This window comes from Thunnus albacares, chromosome 3, assembly GCF_914725855.1.
Source record: "Thunnus albacares chromosome 3, fThuAlb1.1, whole genome shotgun sequence".
NCBI lineage: Eukaryota > Metazoa > Chordata > Actinopteri > Scombriformes > Scombridae > Thunnus > Thunnus albacares.
Genome location: NC_058108.1, coordinates 6,162,335 through 6,175,397, shown reverse-complemented (window position 1 = coordinate 6,175,397; position 13,063 = coordinate 6,162,335). Strand labels below are relative to the sequence as shown.

The window sequence follows — 13,063 nt, the reverse complement described above, 5'->3', positions numbered from 1 at the left end:
GACTCTGATTTAAATTTTAATTCTCATTTTAACAAGCTCATTAAGACCTCTTTTTTCATCTTAGAAATATTGCCAAAGTCAGACCTTTTTTTAACTCAGAGAGATGCTGAAATGCTAATTCAATCCTTTTTTACTGGATTACCTAAAAAGCCTATAAGAAAACTGCAGCTAGTCCAGAACGCTGCAGCCAGAATCCTGACTAAAAACAAACAAAATGAATCACATCACTCTGCTGCTTAAGACCCTGCACTGGCTACCTGTATCTTTCAGAATTGATTTTAAAGTTCTTTTACTTGTTTATAAAGCTTTAAATGACCTTGCTCCTCCCTGCATCAGAGATTTTCTTTCATTTTATGTTCCAGCCAGATCACTGAGGTCCTCCACTGCTTTTCTATTTGATGTTCCTTATGTGCCCCATAAAAGCACCGGTGAGGCTGCTTTCTGTTTTTATGCCCCTAAACTGTGGAACAGACTGTCTCTGGATATTGGACTGGCAGCTCTCTATGTAGTTTTAAAAGGAAATTAAAGACCTATCTTTTTAATCTTTAGTTTAGAGTTATGTTATAGCCTTATTTTAAAGTTTTAATAATTGGTTTCTATATTATTTTTTACCCCTGATATTTGTTATTTTATTTTATTGACTTTTGTTTATTTATTTTCAACATTTTGTTTTATTGTTGTAATTTTCAGTCTTGCAAAATTTTATCTATAGTTGTCTATTTTTGTTCTTATTTTTTGTCTGTGTTGTTTTAATCTTGCTATGTGAAGCATTTTGGGCTGAATGTTTGTATGAAAGGTGCTATATATATATAATAAATTATTATCATAGTCACCTTTTGTTTTTAATAAAAAGGTCAAACAAATCTGTTAATGTGTAATAGATTGCTATATGATATATCAATATATATTCAATGTAGTTTAAAGTTTGCTGTTTTATGTCTGCTTTAACCTGACAAAAACACTCTGGCATTGGTTGATTCTGAGGTTCTGTGATTGGCCAGAAAAATGACTCCAAATAAATCCTAATGTGTAAAGCAGTACCTGGTTTTCTAATAAGTTCACCAGAACAACTTCATAAGGTAATTGTTGAGGAGGTGACCTCAGGAAACACTTATCTGGGTTGGCAATAATATGGAATGACTCCAGTCAAAGAGTCAGGGAAAAGAATTTTGTTCAGGATGTCATAATGAGTTACATTTCCATCCTGCAAATGTGGTGTGGTCTGAAATAATAGAAAATAAACAATATACATATGTCAAGAATCACTGAAGTATTGTAATAAGCTCACTTACAGATCAACAAATTGGCAAAATGCATCCCCAAATAATACCAGAAAAATAATTATGAGTAGACTGACTTAATAACAAATTTCAAATAAAGTCTGCCACACTTTGAATTTACTCTTGTACTCATGATAGGTAGTGAACAGTCCATCTGCTCAGACAACATTAGCAGAAGCTCAAGAGAAAGCATGCGCAGCAAGGCAATTAAGCTAGCACATGGTCATAAAAGGTGGCTATGCAAACAACCTTTAACAAACACAAAATATGGAAATAAACAAGTGAATTCTTCAAATAGTAGGTATGAAGCTTAATGAGAGCAGGAATAAGTTCTGCACACACAACTCAACTGAAGCCATTGACTACCGTGTGTAGCAGTCACTGATTGGCTCTGGCTCTGTTTCGTGGAGACATCCAGTTTGTAGGCTATGTTTAGCAAAGGCACAAGGCCTTCTCAGCCACCCTTGCCAAAAAAATATGGCTGCCAACGGGTGTTAAATCACCTACAGGGGCCATTTTCTCCCCCCTGCTTTTCCCTCTTGATGCCTGTTTCACCCTTTACTTTCTGTCCTCACTCTCACTTCTTTCTCATCTGACATTCACCTCCTCGCGTGATCCTCTATTACCATTCTGTTCACTGAGCTGATATTTGAACTAATGAGAACGATATAAAGTCAGAAGATGAGGCTGTATTCACTCTGTAATGAGTTTGCATGTATGTATGCACGTGCTTCTGAGAATATGTATGTATATTTATGCATTTGTGGGCCTGTGTCAAGATGATCATATATATATGTTTTTAATTTAATTTCTATTTCTAGTTAAGTTTCAGTAGGATGTTCTTCGCATGTGTTTGTAACTGTGTGTATCTGTGTGTGGGTGGATGAGCATGTCACTAAGAAACTACATTAATGCAGAGTAGGATTGAGTTAAGATAGTGTCCCTCTGGTTTTCTTGTTGTTTCCTTTTGTTTTCATGTGCTGTTTTCTTTCAGATTCTTGCCAGTCTCTTGCAAATTAGTTCTGTCTGTCACACATACACAGAGAGACGGCAGCCTGGCCGATCCTGTGTTTATCAATGTGGCTTAAGAATGTGTCAATGCATTTTTTTCCCCTCATGCACTGTGTGCTATTAACACTCACACAACAAAAAGTCACCATGAGTCACACCGATAAACAAATTAACACAAGATTTAAACAAAATGTCAGATTTTTCTCTGCTGCATTGAGATCTTTTTATATGCATTTTTTTTTTCCTGGAACAACAGTAATTTGTTTGAGTGACAGCTACCATGGTGAGACTGTTTGTTACTATAGAGAGCAGATATTAGATTTGACTGCATATGCAATCAGGTTTAAACTAGCGCACATTCACACACTCACATAAAACAAGCATGCATTACTATGACAAGTCTTGAACAGAAATCCAAACAGATTAAATACACGTTAAATATTGCTGCTACCTGCAAGGTAAACTTTTACATTTTAGGGTTAAGACCTGTTTTTGTTTTATTTTGTGTTAGGGCAGTGTTACTCATTGTAAAACTTCCAAGCCTCAAACTTTAATTGGTGGTTCGCATGGCAGCAGATTATTATTATTATTATGACAATGCAGCCAATACACATAATTCTTAAAATGTTCAAAACAGCTTTTACTTTCTTATATATTGTCACTGAATTAAAGGGTCACTTATGTAGTAATATTAATTTGGCTATTGCAGGTACTTATTTTAGCAAACATGTACTGCACAAACAATAAAAATGAACTGATTTCTAAAGCTGCGAAGTAGATGAGGAGAAACAACACAGTGTGACAAATGAGGAAAATGAAGACACAGAGCATGCAGCAGACAAAAACTCAAAGTGATGCCAGAGCAGGGACTGAAAACTGCAGCGGCTAAAGTTTTACAAAAAGAAAGATGTAAGCCATACAAAATGAGCATAGGGAATTTCAAGAAAAATGGACAGATGCATGTTTAACTGTCGTCCAAAGATAATATGAATGATATGTAACCGAAACCCCTCCAGTCTTAAATGAAATAACTTGAAGCACCAGCTCACTGCATCACTTTCTGAGCCTGCAGCTCATCCACAGAACAATTTCTACAGCAAAGCATTTATCTGACTTGTCTTTTTTGATTGCATGGATCTTGGCTAGTCTGAAAAAAAACCCTTTTCAAATACAGACACAGTAAAATACTCTTTTTTTCGGTTACAGCAGAAATACTGTTCAGAGACTATGACAAGTACTTAATTGTGAAGCAAATAAAGGGATTACAGTCGCCCAATTCAACCACTAGGAGCCAGATAGAAGACATCAGCAAGGACATTAGTCACCAGTTACTCGCTGATCTGCCGGCAGTGCAGTGTTTCAGCATTCTGGTGCACTGATGTGAGAGATGTTGCTCAGCTGTGAGGTTCAGGAGAGTTTCCTGAAAGAGAACTCTCGGGAAGAAATGTGCTTATTTCCACTCCTTGAACAAACGAGAGGTGAGGATGTTTGGACTGCACTTCTGGCATTTTATGATGAAAAAAAGTCTAAGGTCAAAACTCCAGAAACACTTGTGGTATAAAGAACAACTTTATTGTGCACTTGGGTCAAATGTGTGCACAGATGGTGCCTCAAGCAAAGAGACAAAGAGAGGGGGACTTGTTGGTCTGAGGAAGAAAAAAAAAGAGCAGAAATGCCCAATTTTGTCATTTTTCACTGCATCATATGCCAAAAATTATGCAAAGGGTTGTGCATATGGGGAATTTTATTGTCTCCAGAGCACTAAGCCACCACTAAACAATGCATGGTGAGGTGAGATGGTTGTCCCATGAAAAAGTGCTTGAAAGGTATGCATTTCACTATTGATACAATGAATCAAGGAGATTCATACTTTTACTGGACAGCAAGGAGAGACACCAGCCAGTTAAAAGACCCACAGGGTAACCCTAACCCCATCCTCTGACTGACACCACCAATCACCTAAACAGTCAGAAGTGTGAGTCCAGAACAAAATAACTGCTCTGTATAGACCTGACAGAGATTTCATCCACTTCCTATGAGCTGGTGAGCTGTCACCACAAATGACCCGTCTCTGCAGCAGCACTTCAGGATTTGCTGAAGGAGATTTTCTGTATTGAAAACCACTTGCGGATGTATCCTCACTTCAACTATCACATGGCTGTGCCCCCTCTAATCTTGCTGCTCTGGATGTGATGTCCTTCTTTGTGAGAAAATACACATGAGTCAACATTCTCAACAATGAACACAAGTTAGTATAAAGTCTGGAGTTAGACCGACGGTACTCAGGGAATGAATGTAAGTCAGTACAGTGTTCTCCTGATAAAGCAAGTTAGTGTGCAGGAGTTTTAAGCAAAAGCAACAGTGAATCAAGCACTTTAGATTCAACATGTAATTGGATGATTACCTGCAGATAATGTTTCAAATTGTAAGACATACACACACACACAAGTTAGCAATTTCTAGCTGGTTTGTCTCTTTGTCTTTGTGTGCATGAGTGGGTTTGTGTTTTGTGTCTGTGTGTTTTGTCCATCTATCACCTGTGGTCAGCTTTGTTTGTCTGTATATCTTTCTCTTTGTGTGTTTCATTCTGTGTCGATGTCTTAAATCTTCTCTGTGTTTGTGTTCGTGTGTGTGTGTGTGTGTGTGTGTGTGTGTGTGTGTGTGTGTGTGTGTGTGAAGCAGCAGAAAGGCCATGCAGCTAGATTCCTACTCATCACTGTCAAAGTCAAATGACAAAGGAGATATTCAAATGACAAATATGCAAATGAAGCCCCAAGGTTTACCCAGGGCTTCCTGAAAGAGCGGTAACCTATGTACAACTTTCTTTTTGAAGCGTCACTGGGCAAATACCATGAGTGTTCCCTTACTTTATGTGTGTATGTGTGTGTGTGGTGTCTGACACCCCAAACAGGAGGTTTGACTTCCTTGGCATAGTAACTATTTTTGCTCAGCATCTCTCTGTAGGTGCACGGCAACTGTCCCTCCACTATCTCGGCAACTGCAGCTGTCTCGGTTACCAGGGCCTCAGGGGGGTTGTTAAGGAAACATCTCCAGGGAAACCGGAGGAGGGAAATGGGAAGGAGGAGTGCAGGGTCTCTGACAGTTCAGAGATGTTTTCTAAAAGTGGAGTAGACGAGCTGGGGAAGACACAAGAGAGGCAGAAGGGAGACATTGTTTGGTGCTCTTTATAGATAGTTACGGAGGTGTTTGAAAAATATATGGAATAGATACTGGAAAATTGTTAAGAATTAATATCAGTGGATAAATGTAGAATAAATATAAAATCAGCAAGTGCCTTTGTTCTCTTTGAGCCATAAAGATATAGCCATATGTGCTGTAAATCACATTTCATACTATTGTAAATTACATTGTGAGGCTGCTCTTCTTGGTAATGCTTGTTTATAACTCTGGAATGAATTGTAAGACCAGAAAGTTCGTTTTTTTAAATGTTTTGTCCCATTAAATTCAAATTCCATACTATTACCATGTTTACCATATTTTAAAGCACGTAAGTTTTCAGATTGATTCCCTACTATTTTTATACTGTTATGATGTCAGATGTGTATGTTAAGCACGGTCAGAGTTCCTAAATTTGAGGTGAAGGTATGTAAAATTCTCCCTGTAAGTCAAAAGCCCTCAAACATGTATTGATTTCAGACATTTTGAGTAAAGAACAAGAGAAAGAAGTGAAATCCTGCTACTACTGTTTGTTTACGTAGCTGAGATGCATCCTCTGGAAGCTGGCCAATCAGAGGAGAGTGGGTTCATCAGGAGGGGGACCTTAAAGGGACAGGGGCTAAAACTGCCTGTTTCAGACAGAGGCTGAATTGAGGGGCTGCATAAAGGACGAGTATAAGATAAATAAGGAGTTTCTTATACTGTAAATCATGCAAAGATATTCCAGTCGAGCCCTAGAATATAAATATAAACCAGGAAACGTGCAGATTAGACCCTGGTGCTATGTAAATTTTTTCAAGGTTATGTTATCATCCCATGGTGATATAGTTACAAGTTGAGACTGTTTTCCTAACTATTCTGTGTTGGATGCATAGAAACTGCTGACCAACTTAACATTATACTTTTTAAAAAAATGTTTGCTAATTATTTTCTCTTTTTAGGTAACACATCAATACTTTTTAGCCCCAAATTTGCAGCAACAGAAAATAGACTGTCATAGACATGGAGTTCATGTTAAAAAACAAAAAAAAAACAAAAAACAAACATCATTTCAAATGAACTGATTAATATGTGAAATTTTCTTTAGATATGACAGATATATGTATTTGTAAATGATCATAATGATAGTTTTGATATTCAATGTAGAGTCTCAGTTTCCCAAGTCAGTTTTTTTTTATTCTACACATAACAGAATTTAAATTTAAATGCAGTTGATACATCCTGTAAATATGTAAGTAAATAAATATACAAGCATCAGCCTTCAAACATCAGCTGAACTGCAGTAATTGCATCTGGCTGCTTTTGGCTAGGGGCGAGTGAACATGAGACACTGACATATATTTAACTGAATGTCACTACTTTTTCCACCTTGTTAGTGAATCTGGCAAGTGTGTGAGAAGGAGGTGGCGGTGGGTGACAAGAGATACAGTGTTGATATAATTAAAATCTCATTTTGAGGGTTATTACTTTTTCACCTGATTTCATCTAAATCTGGCAGGTTGTTGCGAGGGGAGAGATGGGAAAATATAGAGGGAAAGAGAGAGAGAGAGAGAGAAAGAGAGATGACAACAGAGACTGAGAGTCTTCCTGTAATAATTAAACCCCCCTTTGAAGGCTCCCCTTTGAAGGGCTCTTTTCTCGACACCCAGCGACTGTGCGGCTAAAAAAAGGAACTTCTCTTTAAAGTTGTAACACTGATGATGATCTCAGACCCCTCCAGTCGTCGTATGAAACGTGTGTTTTGACAGTTTGTTTGTGAAGGAAAATTAGTTCGCTGCTCCCTCGCAGGATGGCCACTGACTTATCTAATTCCCCCCCTTTGAAGTCATGCGGCAAGGCGTTTGTGTTTGTGTAGGGGGGTGCGGGAGGAGGAGGCGTCGCCGCTGTCAGCCCTTTGGGAAAGAAAGGGTGGGGTGTGTTTGGTTCCTGCCTAGGCATTTTAATCAATTTATCAATTAGCAACAATTATATCATTAATTAGGAGCTGATGGTGATTTGATGAGTTGTGATTGTTGTCTTCTTCGGTGCCCTCAGAGTAAGGGAAAGAGGAAGTGGAGAGAGAGAGAGAGAGAGAGCTTGAGAGACAGTGATAATACGGTGAGAACGAGAAACTGAGTGAGTTAGGAAAGGAGGTGTAAAGACTTGCAATTACTGTGCATTACATGTTGCTGTACTGCAAGTACATTTCACAGAAAATTAATGAACAGTTTGAAACCTAACTCTCCTGCACTAGCTGGATATCACTGTGACTGTGACTGTGTGTGTGTGTGTGTGTGTTTGTGTGTATGAGACAAGACACCTCCTTGAGGTATTGGAGCAAACTTGAGGCTGACAGGTCCTAAGGCCGTCACTGTAACAGCATGTAATTACAGTCTGCATGACACACTGTGTATGTGAATATAACCTGTAGGTGTCTGCATGTGTGTGTGTGTGTGTGTCTACTTATATTTGCGTGTATGTGTGTGTTACAAAGTGCAATTACAGCTTTAATGCCAGAGGTAAAAAAAAAGAAAGATCTTGACTAACCTTCTGCAAGATACTGCTATTAAAATGAGGTATGTTTTTTAAAAAAAGGAGAGAAATGTGTAGAGACATCCTGTTTAAACACAACACAATTAAAACATAAGAGTTATATTTAGAGGACATGAGAAGAAAATGCAAATGGTGTTTTGGTCGAGCGGCTTGTGTAACTGTCTGGTTTTTCTCCGTGTGTCTTGCACACCTACACCAATTATACATCCACACTACTCTCCTACAATGCTCTGTTACAATGATATAAGTGCACTTTATATACAGTAGGTCTTAGGGCATTGGTTGTCATGGAGACAGTGTTGTGGTGTTATAGGATGGAGGGTCTCAATTGACAGCAGCTCCTTAGATCTCTGACAGGGGGAAACTTTCAGACTTGTTGAGGAAGTTGACTGTTGACTGACGGGTTCAGGATGTTGTCTCTGTGAGGAGTCAGACAAGAGCCGTGCATACAGTATGGGCGAGAGAGGACCTGGTGCATGTATTTTATGCTCTATATAGCCTTGTTTCTTTAAACCATATATATTTCATGCACAGTAGGAGCAGGAAATGCATACTAATAGTACAAATGATCAGCTTCAGAATTAAAAGTCCTGTAGTCATTCATGCTAAAGAAAGGCCGTACACTTCTGGTAACTACCAGAGATGATTTTTTTCTATTATTCCCAGCAAACTTAAGCAGTCATCTCTATCAAAGTAGCAGCAATTAATTCTCTACCACTGCACCACTCTATCACTCAACTCAATACTCGCCCTGCTTTCATAGAAAGGCTGAATTTATGGCTTATTAACAGTCAAATGTGCACATTAGGCTGGTGGATCTCTTCTCGTTTCCATCTTGCTAACTATCTTTCTTGACCGTTTCCCTGCTTCATTTAAAAAAAAAAAATAGTTTGCATCTCTAATGAATCTTCCTTGCTTAATCTGAACTCTGACTATGCGCGTAGTGTTTTAAGATGACAGAAAGAAAGAACTCTGGGCTTACAGTTTACCTGGATATAGTCTTTTTTATAGTATTTATCTCTCTGTTAACAAATCCTGTGAAAAGTCCACTGTAGTTTATTTTGAGTTGACCCCACACACTGATACAACAAAGCACTAATTATTCCTCTTAACAAAATACTAAAGTGTCAAGCTGTTCAGGAAATTACTGAGCCTTTTTTTAAAAATGAAACTATATATTTGTGACCTTTTTTTTTTAAAAAAAAAGAAATAAGTCTTCATTAAGAGCAAATGGGCTTGAGAAGTCAGAAAGTATTGAAATACTTTCCAATTAGAAAAATACAGAATAACACCAGCCTTATTCTTTAAACGAGTAAACAAGTAAACAAATATGAACTTAACTCCTACATGAGTGTTTGGCAGACACTGGGAAAAATTCTGTTTGATGTAAATGTAATTTTTTCAGGAACAAAGAAACATTTTGTTCATAGCTTGATCGCCATGGTTTACATTTCAGACTGATCAAAAAAGGAGAAAATGTTCCAATTGTCTGATCAAAGGGAGTTTGAAGAACTTTTAAGAAGTAAAGAATTTTAACAAGTTTCAATGTAATGTGTTGATATTTTGTGGGGGAAAAAAAGAGGTAATTAAAGTCACACAAAATACCGTAGATACCTCCTCTTCCTGACAACTCACTCACCAACTTACAGACTCTCTCTAAAGATTTTCTTCCGTACCATTTGTGATTATCTATTTTTCATCAGGAAATAGATCTGAGCTGAAATCTCCCCTCAAAATGAGTTTGCCTGCAAACAGAAGTGGTAATATCATATGTGGTAGATGGTACTTCTGAATCTCCCAACTCACAAGCTGTCACGCCACAGCGTTATCCGGTGTCATCATTTTATTTATGCTTTTTCTTCATTCAATAACAGACTCTGCTTTTCCCTTCTTTCTCTCTCTATCTCCCTCTCTCTCTTTCTCTCTCTCACACATATATACACACACACTCAGGTAATACTGCTGTGATTGCTGTAAATCTCAGTGATTATGTTTCAGGGTAGATCTAGGCTTATCCACAGGCCGGATCTGGTAGGGAACGGTGATGGTGGCGTCAGTGGTGGGTGTAGGGTGGGTTGGAATCAAAGCAATACTTTGCTGAATTATCCTCAACACAATGAGTTTCCTCAAGTATCTTTTCTCATCAGCGGCGTGATTACTGTAGGAAGTTGTAGAGGGTGTTCGAGGCACTCGAAGATGTTTGGGAGAATGAGTCAAATGAAAATAAATGAGCACTCGTACACATTGGCGATTTGATTTTGTGCATGACCACGCTTATATGAGTTAATGCAAACAGTTGTTACCTCTCATGAGGAATTCTCAATAACTAGATTCATTCTGTAACCCAAAAAACTGAATCACTAAGCTTTATTATTTGGTAACACTTTAGATTACAGCTCACTTATTACAATATATTTATTATGTACATACAGGCTATCAATAAAATACATACTGGTCACCTCTGACGAAGAGGACAGGAAGTGAGGGAATAATAATTTTGTGTTTAAAAGAAACTTTCATTACTGATTTTTTGTCTTTATTTATAACAGCTGAGACACAGAGAGATGTAAACTCTCTTCAACTTAATACGTCAACTTTAACTTGACTGTTTCCCTCTAAAATTACACAAGCACACACACCAACTTACACAACCAATTAAAAAAAAAACATGCATATACTGGTGGACACATGTACACACACACAAAGATACAAGCACAAATGTACACTCACACACACACAAACACAGACACTGATGCAACATAACAGCAACAACTGAAGCAGCGCTCTGATGATAATTATTGTAGCTGTGGTGTGGATGCCTGGAGAAAGTGTTTGTGGACTGCAGATGAGAGGAGAGGCTGGTCCACAGTGAGGTGGCATCATGCCCTGAACAGACAGACAGCTGAAGAGTTTCTGCAAAGTTTATCATGGCACGGCAGGACGCCGACACAGAGGTGAGATAAGACCGGAACATCAGACGCCGAGGCCGAGTCAGACCAGACGGCAGGTTGCAGCACCAGAAACAGCAGCAAAACTACCATATACGCTGGTAATGCAGCAGCATAGGGGCCTGCAACAGTTTAGGGTCCACACGGACGGACCCCTCTTTATCTCGCCACTGTTATATCAAAAGCATCTCGAGCACTGAGTCTACAGTATACACGCAGCCACTTAACTTTAGTGGTGAGCAGTAAGTATTTATAGTATTGAATGAGCCAAGTCATTTGCTATATGGTGTCACATACTTGATGTCGTTCATTCACCAAATAAGTAACAATACAATAACATAAAACAGTTTTACATGTACAAGCATATAGTTTATTGACTCACAGCTCTATGTTACATTTCTAAGTTAAGTTTAAATAAGGATTAATGGGTGATTTAATGTTCAAAAATATGCAAAGTGTGCCAGCACAGAATTCTGGGTTATGGTAATTATGGACATGCGTACTACTGCGTTGCAAATTCCACACAGAAGACAGCAAGTAAGTGAGAAACGAGCAATGGAGTACAAACACAAAAGTGGGTTTCGGAAACGAAATTGATAGAAAAAGCTACGAAAGAAAAAGCTAAGCTTCCAAAATTGGCAGTTTATTACACAGAAAGACGAGATAGCGAGCAGTGGTTGTTCCACTGAGCAAGAGCTGAATAAGACACCTTCTAATAGCAGCAGCGTGCCATCCAACACCACTAGAGACGGTGAGTTTTTTTCATATTTGTCAAGGTGCGCTGAAACCGATTACGTGTTCATCTGTTATGGTGCTCTGACACCAGATTTGTCAAGTGGGCTAGTCTTTCACTATCTTGGCCTTGCTATTATGACTCAACTTCTACAGCACGGTGGTCTGTTTTCCTAGTAATCATTTCATTTAGGTGTCAGCTCTGCAGTGTATTTCACTGTTGCTGGTCATTTTTAAGCTGCACACTTTCGCTTCTTTCATTTGCTGCTGACGTTACGTTATGTTATGTCTGATTGTGATGGGCAGGCCCACTTTGACCATCTCGCACTGGGCCCAGTGCTGACTCGTTACACTGCTGACAAGAAATAACCCACCAGTGACTGTGAATTTATTTAAAATCAATTATAATATATCAAACTAGAGAATGAAAACTGAGAATAAAACTGCAAAAGGACAGTCACAGTTGCTTAAAGATGATTCAAACAACCTCATAGAACAGCAGTTCATGAATAGCAGTAGTAAGGTGCTCTGAGTAAGTCAAGCTTTATAGCACTTATCAAGGTCACAAAATTCCCAATGCACACACACACACACTAGTATATATATACTGCAAATGTTGCAGTGCAGAAGCAGAGAATAAGTGCTGTGACAGTGCAAAGCAGCCTCAGCAGGGGCACCAGTTCAAAGTATTAAACTAAGAGAAAAGCCAAAGAGTACAAACAAAAAGAAGAGGAGAGAGAAAATTCCAATAAAAAGCAAAATATGAGGAATTCCACGAGCTCCCCTCTTGATTTTTTTTATTAGGAGATAGCAAAAAGTGTTATTGGCTGTGTGCAATCTAGACTGTAAACACGCAGCTCTTTAACAGGAATTCAGAAATGAGAAAGATGTTCCTGGAAGTCGAAGCTGTCTCTGAATTACTATCTGTAAAATACGTCCACCATGACCTCCAGAAATGTCAAACCTGCTGTCAACATCTAAATGCCAATCGCATTTCTTTGATATTTTTTTTTCTTCAGATGAAAGCACAATAAACACAAGCGGGTACAAAAGAACAATAACAACTAGTCACACAGTCCTAATGTATTCTTGAAAGGTTTCTTTTCTTGTGAATATGTTCCTCTGTTGTTCAGAAAGCCTGTTTATTTTTATTTAACCTTGCTGATTTCATTTTCGAATAGCTGGATGGATGCAAACTGTTGCGACTCATACTGGGGAACAACTAATGCTTTTGAATTATACAACACACTTTTATTATATTAGATTAATAAATGTTCTGTAGTCATAGGGGCAGAGGCCTATCCCAGCATGCATTGGGCTGAAAGCACACTGAATAGGGTGCTAGCACATTAGAGGGGAAGAAACAAGCAATCACACATATTC

General features: G+C 38.4%; 1 long non-coding RNA gene across 1 annotated transcript in view; it reads left to right on the top strand.

The window, feature by feature from the left end:
* Window positions 1-560, top strand: part of LOC122978913 — a 28,192-nt gene extending 27,632 nt beyond the window's left edge. Inside the window, exon 3 of the long non-coding RNA XR_006402771.1 lies at window positions 363-560. This is a non-coding gene — a long non-coding RNA (uncharacterized LOC122978913). The remainder of the gene's footprint in view (window positions 1-362) is intronic.
* Window positions 561-13,063: the final 12,503 nt, after the last annotated feature.